This window comes from Lactuca serriola, chromosome 2 (genome assembly GCF_051521515.1).
Source record: "Lactuca serriola cultivar US96UC23 chromosome 2, Lser_US96UC23_V15, whole genome shotgun sequence".
Lineage (NCBI taxonomy): Eukaryota > Viridiplantae > Streptophyta > Magnoliopsida > Asterales > Asteraceae > Lactuca > Lactuca serriola.
In genome coordinates, this window is record NC_136409.1 from 134167774 (window position 1) to 134177361 (window position 9588).

At 34.1% G+C, this 9588-nt stretch overlaps 1 pseudogene across 1 annotated transcript; it reads right to left on the reverse strand.

Annotated features, from left to right (window-relative positions):
• Positions 1 to 7703: 7703 nt before the first annotated feature.
• On the reverse strand, positions 7704 to 8820 carry LOC145086822 (putative CCR4-associated factor 1 homolog 11 pseudogene; annotated as a pseudogene). Its single transcript, XR_013700645.1, has one exon. The product of XR_013700645.1 is annotated as a putative CCR4-associated factor 1 homolog 11 pseudogene (transcript).
• Positions 8821 to 9588: the final 768 nt, after the last annotated feature.

Sequence of the window (9588 nt, forward strand, 5' to 3'; positions counted from 1 at the left end):
AAATCTGATTTCGTGAGAAGAAATTATGATTTTCAAGGTTTCGGCATAAGAGTGTGCACACAGAAACCGAATTATGGAACGGTTTGTTATTAGACAAAAAAAGCTAAACGAGAGTTGAAGATCTCGTCAATTGGTGTCCGTCAATATAGATAACATCGAGAACGAAATCCGTATGTAGGAGTTATGATTTCGGCAATAAATTCAACATCCTAAGCCAATAAAAAATATAAAATTTTGATAGAGTGAGAACTAGTTGCTAGGAACAAAAAGAAAGTTGTAGATCTCGTCGAGAGCTTTCCAAAGATATAAAGAACGTCGAAAACGAAGCTTGAATGAAAAAGTTACGCCATTTTGAAATCTTAAAAGCCACACGTAAAGTGCATTGCGCGCACGATGATGTGGCACCATAAGAGAGCACCACGTGGCATGGTAGGAGCAGCCCCTTTCTTTTGAGACATGGTGACGTGACTCCATAAGATTGTGACACACGGCACCATAGGAATATGACACGTAGCAAGGTTCTAGAAGCACCGATGTGGAACACCGATATCGTGACACGTGGGAGAAGCCCATAGAAGCCAACACCACCCTAGGACGTGGCACGCATTACACTAGGCGCGGCACGCTTTACCTTTGTTTGCCTATAAATACTCCTTGTCGTATAACCTTTCATCCCCACACCCCTACAACCTTTTCTCTCTGAGTTCTTCGCACTTTTATCCCATTTTCCTTAGATGTATGTGTTCCGGCGAAGCCCTGCAACCCTTGAGGTATTCAACTAAGTAGTAGCCATCAAGTGGGACCCCTGCAAGTGCGATTTCATGACTTTGGTCGGGAAGAACCTCTTTAAGATAAGCTACACCCTCTTTCTTTCAGTGTGACTTATATTTATAGTCATAATTTGCTGTTATGAACCTATAATTAAGATTGATCAGTAATTTCAATCACAATGTTGATTGATCTACTTACGGGAGAGGTGTATAGAATGGTTACGTTGGCTTGCTTGTTGGATTTCAGAAAGGCTATACGCTGAAATGGTCCTGCCTCCCAACTGTCCGGCCTGGCTAATCCTTATTTGATAGAACTCTCGGTATTCATTGGGATTAGTGAAAGATCTAGTTTCATTATCAGGTTTTCATAGGAACTGATAAGCTATAGTATTCTAGGTTAATGTCTATTAGACGCATTACCCGTTACGCCAAAGGGATATTTATCAATTTGTTAGAGTAACTGTCCAGGTGAGTCATCTCACTATATCATGTGTTACAATATATATATATATATATATATATATATATATATATATATATATATATATATATATATATGTTAGGACATAAGAGTTAGTAGAATAGTGTCGATAGGTATAGCTTCTATGTGTCAGTATCTGTAGAACTTAATGTGTGTTATGTATGTCATGCGAGGCCCGTTATGTATGTTGAGTGGGGCACATTAGGTAGCGAGGGTGGGACCCATTATGTAGTTTGGGCAAGGCCCTTTTGTATGCATGTATATGTATTGCGATATATGGTATCTTGGGAAACTCACTAAGTATAGCGCTTACCCAGTTGTTTATAAATGTTTTTCATGTACTCATGTGAAGGGCAAGGTTCGACTGTATACAGGTGCATTCGCTACATGTTTCCACACAATGTAATCACACTCTAATATATTTTAATAAATAAAAAATGAAAATTTTGCCTTTAAAAATCGGGACGTAACACTTATTTACATCAGTTTTCAAGTCTGTAATGTTTTTTTTTTTTTTTTGGGGGGGGGGGGGGGGGGGGGGGGGGGGGGAATTGTTTGGTAAATGGCATTAAGTTTTAGAAACAGATTCGATTAAGAAAATGGATTTAAGCAATGGTTATTTTGTTTATAGTTTGTTTGGGTTTCTTCCAAGAATCCATGGTCGACGTTTTAGTTTCATCGGGTTTTGGATTTATTTTCGGGAGAGTGGATGGGATTAAATTTCGATGGTCACCGATGGTGACTGTCAGAGGTGACGGTGGTTAATGATGGCAGGTGGTGGCTGGCGGTAACTGACGGTTGTTTCCGGTGGACCGCAGGTTTCTAGTGAGATTTGTATTGACATGTGGTGGTAATGGTGAGACCAATTTATATTAATACATTTTTTTAATTAATAAATAATAACTAAATAACTAAAAAATGTATAGAGAGCAATATAGTCTTTTTTATCTATGAGGGACCAAAAACGTAACAAAAACAAATAATAAGGATTATCAACAAAAAAAAAAAAAAGAGTTATAGACCAAAAACATAATTTTACAAACCACATGGACGATTTCAGTAGTTCATTCTACATTTTAAAATGTTAAAGAAAATTTATATACAATAAAACTACACTAACCAACTAGTTTTGTCAAATATATATATATATATATATATATATATATATATATATATATATATATATATATATATATATATATATCCTCCGAACTCATTTAAGTGAGGAATATTATTAATATTGATGAGTATTGTGTATATTTTCAAAATGTAAGGATAAAATAATGATTTAGTGTTATTAATACGGTTACTAGTTCTATAAAAAAACATATATCATGTATATAACATTTTATCCGTATAGATTACTCGGTCGGCTGCATTACCCATACATGACTTAATTACAAAGAAAAAGTAGTCCCTCAATTCTAATCCAACGCAACAAAACAAACTACAATCTGTTCTGTCTTTGTAACCAATATAAAGACCAATAAGAGTAGATGATATTATAAAGGACCACCAAAGTAATCGAGTATCGATATAAGATAGAAAGTGAGAGTTGGGCCCTTGAAATGTGTGGGGGAGTTAATAATGGATTAATTCTGTATTGTTTGTTTCAATATATCCAACATTATATGTCCCTTTCTGTTACCTTAGTCCCAATAAACCACGATGGATATTAATATTATCATGTCGCTTTCTTCATTTTGGTCCCAAAAACCCACCTTCACCTTCAAAAAAGATGCTTAAAATTTTATACAACTCATAGTGCCCACGTTTAGTGGCCCCGATATGCTGGGGGTAAAAGTTAAACATGGTTTTATAGCAAAATTGGGTTGATTCACTTGATTGTTTAACATCTATTGCTAAAAAATCACCAAAATTGGACCATTTGAGAGGGACTTTGTTACAAACTCACATGTTGGTATGGCCCCCTATCATATGAAGTGTTGCATATGGGCCGTTGTATCTTTAGTTTAGATTCCCTTGTTAATTATTGATATAGAACATCAAGAAAGATGATACGAATCTTTTAGATTTTAGAAGTTAGTTATGAATGTTATCATGTCAAGTGTGATGCATGTCTTGGTCAACCATTCAAGACTTTGTAACATCATGTGATTTGTTGCTTTAACTATAGCAAAGTGCACACTTAAAAGTTAAATTAGTTCATCATTTGCTTTGAGGCACTCTATTGCATCTAAGGATGCTACTTATAAAGAATATATTCGAACCATTGAAAATTTATATATATTTACTTAATGAAATAAATCCATATGTTGTTCATATCATGATGTACATCGAGAGAGGAATTGTCGATTTGGAAGACACCGAAAGTAATGAAATAAATCCATATGGTGTTCTTAGACCTTAAGGTTGGAGGCACTGGTGGCATATAAATCACACTCCCTCCTATGTCACGTAGACGCTACATAGGCTGCATGTCAACTTTACCACATAAAGTGTGGTTTTTTACCACACACTAGGTGTGGTGCACACACACACACACACACACACACAGAGAGAGAGAGAGAGAGAGAGAGAGAGAGAGAGAGAGAGAGAGAGAGAGAGAGAGAGAGAGAGAGAGAGAGAGAGAGAGAGAGAGAGAGAGAGAGAGAGAGTTACTACATGCGGCCAAACCATACAGTCAAGGGCGGATTTAGGGGGGGTCACGGGTGGCACTGGCAACCCCTAAATTTTCCGGCGGCAGTGGAAAATTTTTCGAAATTTTTTAAAATTTTTATTTTTTCTATTATCCTGCAACCCCTAACTTTTCCATGCACCCCCTACTGTGAAATCCTGCGTCTGTCCCCGCATACAGTGGAAACCGTGTTCCTTAGCACCACCATGACAAAAGTGCGGTAGAACCGCACCCACTCCCTTGGGTCTAAGAAATATGACTTCATCAAGGGTCGACACTTAGCTCATTGATTTTTGCTTTGATTTCAATTAAGCTCTTTATTAGATTCCAAAAAAAAATGATGATGTCATTGTGATGTGATAGGCACGACGAGGGAATCAAATGGTACGTTGGAATTGGATATTTGTAGTACGAGGATGGAAGAAAAAGGTTAAAAATAATACATATAAGATGGAATATTTTTAGTGGAATTTAATCACTTTGCGTAAAGGTGAGGGAGTATATGCATTTAGGAGCATTACTACACTCAAATGAGAGTTACAAACACTTGACTTGTAGCATTGATGGTTACGGTGGGAAAAAAAATATCACATAAGATTAAAACTTAAAAAACAGTATTTCAAAACAAAAAATTATTTTTTTTTCCTTTTAAAAAAAGAGGTCAAAAATATATGTGTATGTCTTGTTTATGTCTTGATATTTTTATTCCTTTACTTTTTAAAATATCATTTTTACTCCCTTCCACCTTAAACTTTGCAAAATATCAATTTTGCCCCTTCGTTTTCCACTCCTAATATGCAACAAAAACACATAAAAACCTGCTGCAAAACGCAGACTCGATTACTAGTTAAAACTAAAAAGAAAATTCTACAGGGCGACAGCTAGGCCAGCAATCTCGTACAAATCGACATAATAACAGAAAAAGAGACCGCATGAAAAGAAGATTGAAGTTGTGGAAAGAAAGATGTTAGGAAAAGAGGTATAACATAACAATATTAGACAAGATACCAAATTTGGTTATCAAAAATAAGTTTGTAGTAGATAGATGAAGCATATGCATATCCATTGGAGAAAGGACATTATACTAGTGTTGTACATCAACAAATTAATCACACTACGAAGTCAAATGAAAAAAGGTGCAAAGGATTTCATATTTGTACATCAGCAAATTAATCACAAATACAGTTAGACGTAAATATGAGCCATATGAAAGTCACATGGTGTTATATTTCTAAGCTACAAAACAACAATATAATAACTTGATAAGATTTTGTCACTAAAAAAAAAAAAAAAAAAAAAAAAAAAAAAACACCCAACCATGTATCCACGTATCTCATGGACATTTCATTCAGACACCTTACAAGCACTCTCCCTAATTTAGAGATATCCACATCAAAACAAAATGCAAGAACACAATAATAATCAAAATCCATATCAAACCTTTTTACCTGATAAGATAGGCTTATATTATCATAAAACCATGTCACAAAAAAAAATGTCTGTCATGAACTTTTGTATACTTTTGAAGATGCTCCAAATATTTAAAGGAATAACTACATGAATAATAATTAATTTTGTGAAAGAGGTCCAGAAATAGAGCCTTGGCAAAAACTTAAACTAAATCAAACTTTGTTTACTTAATTAATTAGGTTAAATGCAATAAATAGCAATGTATTTTCCAATTCTATTTATTATAGCATTATACTTTCATTTCACATTTTCACATCAATGTCATAGGTCGTGGGGAATATCGTACAAAACACCAATGTTGTAGCAAGTTTCGAGAGATGAACAAATAAATTACCAAATTCCACAGAAAACGATCAACAATTTTTCAAGATGGCACTTAAAATATATTTTGTTGATCCTAAAAATTCTTTCAAATTTATTGATGTTTGAAGATTTTTATCCGCATCACCGAAATGGATAAAAGAGTATGAAGAAGAACAAGGTGGTGAAAAAAGAACAAAAGTTTCGAAGACGAATTATACTACTTCATCGGATGCGAATTTTGGGGTTGATTTGAACAAGATGGGTGAGCTCAAACACGAAAAAGTAGTTCGACCTATGGGGCGAAAAAGAAAGGGTTTTCATCAAATGCATTAGGTGTTGGAAGTGGCTCTAACATTCAAAAGGTCGCTTCTAGTTTAAAATTTTATAACTTGAATTTCGAGCGTCTTTTGAATTTTGAGAAAGAAAAAATGTAACAGATAACGAAAACACAAGAGGCGAAACAAAGAGCTTGTGCAGAGAAACAAAAAATGCATTATTTAAAATTTTTAACAAAACCAATCGATCATCTCACTAGCAACAAACTCGATATGGTTTTGTGGGCTAGAGCAGATATTATGAAAATAAAAATTATAATTAGTTGTATTTTGTAGTCGTATTATTTTAATAGTCATTTTATCTTATATGGTCGTTTTATTTAAAGTATCATTTAATCATTGTAATCGTTTTAATTAAATTAATGAAATATTTTCCTTCTATTAATTTTATAAAATTTCATTTTTATTAAATTGCATTCAATTAAAAAAATGTTGTAAGGTGTGATAAGACACCCACTAGTTTTACAGGGTGATGGAAAAAATGATGTGTCGTTGATGACGTGGCACTACGATAGTGTGGTGATTATGGTATAACTTAAATATGAACCATATGCACAGTTACATGGTGTTATATTTGTAAACTACTAACCCAACAGCCAACCATGTAACCACATTTCTCATAGACATTTCATCAAACACCTTACAAACACTCTTCCTAATTTAGAGACATTCACATCAACATTTCTCTTTAGACATTACATCAAACACCTTACAAGCACTCTCCCTAATTTAAAAACATTCACATCAATCGCATTTGAAAAAATAAAATGCAAGAACACTATAATAATCAAAATCCATATCAAAACTTTTGTACTACATTTGAAGATGCTTCACATATATGGTTAAAATTTTACTTTCCAATTCTATTTATTATAGCATTATACTTTCATTTCACATCATTATATTTCCAAATTATTTCTTAAAAAAAACATAGCACTTTGAAAAATCTACCTGTAAATAAGCAACTTTGTTGATTTGAATTATGCAGGTTTTATGCCATGTCATTGTCCACATGGGATATATCTAATGCTTATGTGGCAAAAAAAACATTTTATAAAACAATTTCAAAGTAGATTTTTCAAAGTACATTGCTTTAATAGGAAATAATATGGAAGTACAATGCTATTACAAGAACAAAAATGAAATGTACATTGCTACTTTTTTGCATTTGTCCCCTAAATTTAGTACTATTGTATGTATTATCATAGCTTAATTTAGTACTTCACAATCAATAAACATCTAGTATAGCTTAAATAATAAATAGTCATGATTGAAAAAATGGAGAAATTGGAGCAAAATAGTGGGATTACAATTACCATTTGATTTACAACATCCATGGCGTCATGTGCAACTGCAACAATGATCCTTTCTCCTTTCTCCTACATCAACAAAAGCATCTGTATAAAACATCAATGATCTCAAATTCAAGAAGCTATAATATTGTAGATTTTACATACCTTTATTGATCACCAAGAAGAAAGTTGAGAATCATACATCTTTTAAGCTCCAAATGCAGAACATTAAACACGGAAGTATCTAGAATAATCAAAAATTTCATGAACAGCAAGAGGGATACGAATCTATGATCAATTGATCATATGAATATGATCCATTTCTATTAGTGATCCGTTTTCCCTTGTTCTTGTTCATGATATGAATATGAATTAAGTAACAGATTAAGATATAGAATCGGTAGATGAAGGAAATAATGGAATGATCGCAGCTAAAATGATATTAAAAAAGACCAGAACTTTACATCTGTTGATTTGCTAATAGAATTTTAGAAAGAAATTTCTACAAGCTACCAATACCATCACCAGAAACATCTCAGAAAACTTCTAATCCATAGAGAACGCCGGCGTACTTCTCAGGTCCGCCGCTGCAAAGAACCTTAATCTTCTGAAACGCGTGCCAAGTCAGCAAGCTATCGGAACCTGCCTGGTGACACTTCCCAACAGCCCGATCGACCTCCAAAGTCTTAGCCACCCGATCCAACCCACCATACAGACTCTCACAGTACCTCATCAGATGCTTAACATCGTAAACGTTAGCCCCAAAGAAAGTTTTCAGAAGATCGAGAAACCTAGACAACTCATCGGGCAAAACCCGCCCAGCCAGGAGCTTAACCAAGTACCCAAAATCATAAGCGCTGTGAAACGTCACCCAGCTCACACGCTCGTTACAGACAAGCCCTGAAGACATCATCAACTCCGAGAATTTCACCGAGTCAATCCCAAATTCACGATTCTTCTCGAAATCAATCCCTTGTCGCTTCAAAAGTTCGATCGAGTCAGAAGCGTGCTGGTCGCGTGACGGATCGAAGTCGTTGAAATTAAATTCCCAAATGTAACGAGTGTTGTTGTTACTCTCATCGAGATCCGGGAGATTTCCTTCAGCGTCGGTGAGGGTGAGGCCAACCTGGATGAGTTTCAGAGCATCGACATTCGATTTGAGGAGAAGATAGTGATCGGAAGGGCTCTGGTTGCGAAAGTAATCATAACCCGCGTTAGGGCGTACGACAACGCCGGGAAACTCCGTGTCCATTGAAACAAAAGGGTAATCATCGATTATTGATGTGATCAAATGGAATTCTGATTGTAGATTGTACGCAAAGACGGAACGAACGACGATGCGTGGCGGGGGCGATGGTGGCAAGTCCTTTAACGACATGGCAGAAGGAATCTGTGATGGGTGATTGGGTGATCTGGATTCTGGATTAGGGTTAGCAGAGGGTGTATGTATATATAAAGAGGAAGGAGACGAAGAAATGGGGGACGTGAAGACGGTTTGATAGTGGGAATGAGTGGGGGGGCATAAACAGACCCGGGCCATGGTACGAATATGAATACGTGTTCAGCTTTTTCTTTCTTTTTCTGTTAATAATGACAAAGATAATAAAATAATATTTGTTTTCATTTTTTTAATCATTAAATTAAATTAATTCTTGTTTTTTGTTCATAATTTTTTGATTTAAGTATGTAGTTTTGACTTTTAATTTGATTCTCATTAGTTGATTTGTATAATAAAGCATGTCTAATCATATGAAAAGATCATTTAGTGGAAAATATATTTGAATATTCATCATAATCATTTTTGTTTTAATATTTGAATATGTATAATTAGGTTTTGTGATTTTATTTAATAGTATGTTATAAGGTATTACAAATAATACGACAAAAAAGTTGTGACTGGTCAATCATATCTAAACCTTCTTGTCCCATTTTAAAGAGAATACATGTTAGCTTTAATTTATGCTTTTGAAATGTGCTTTCTAACTTTTTGTTTTGAACTATTGTCTAAATTTTTTTATTATTTCTACATGGTTTTTTTTCGATCAATGAGTGCATCAAATAAAAGTGAAATTAACAAAAAGCAAAGTATTTAATATATTAATTGAAATTGAAAGATTAAAAGAAAAGAAAAAGACGAATATGATTGATCTTATTTATTGCTTTTATTTTTAAAAAATAGTTAAAATTAGTCGAACAATTATACTAGCCATTGTTTCACAAGATGTGAGATATAAAAGGGGTATACAAAATGGGTAAAGATCTATGAAATCATCAAAACGATTATAACAACTGTTTTTCA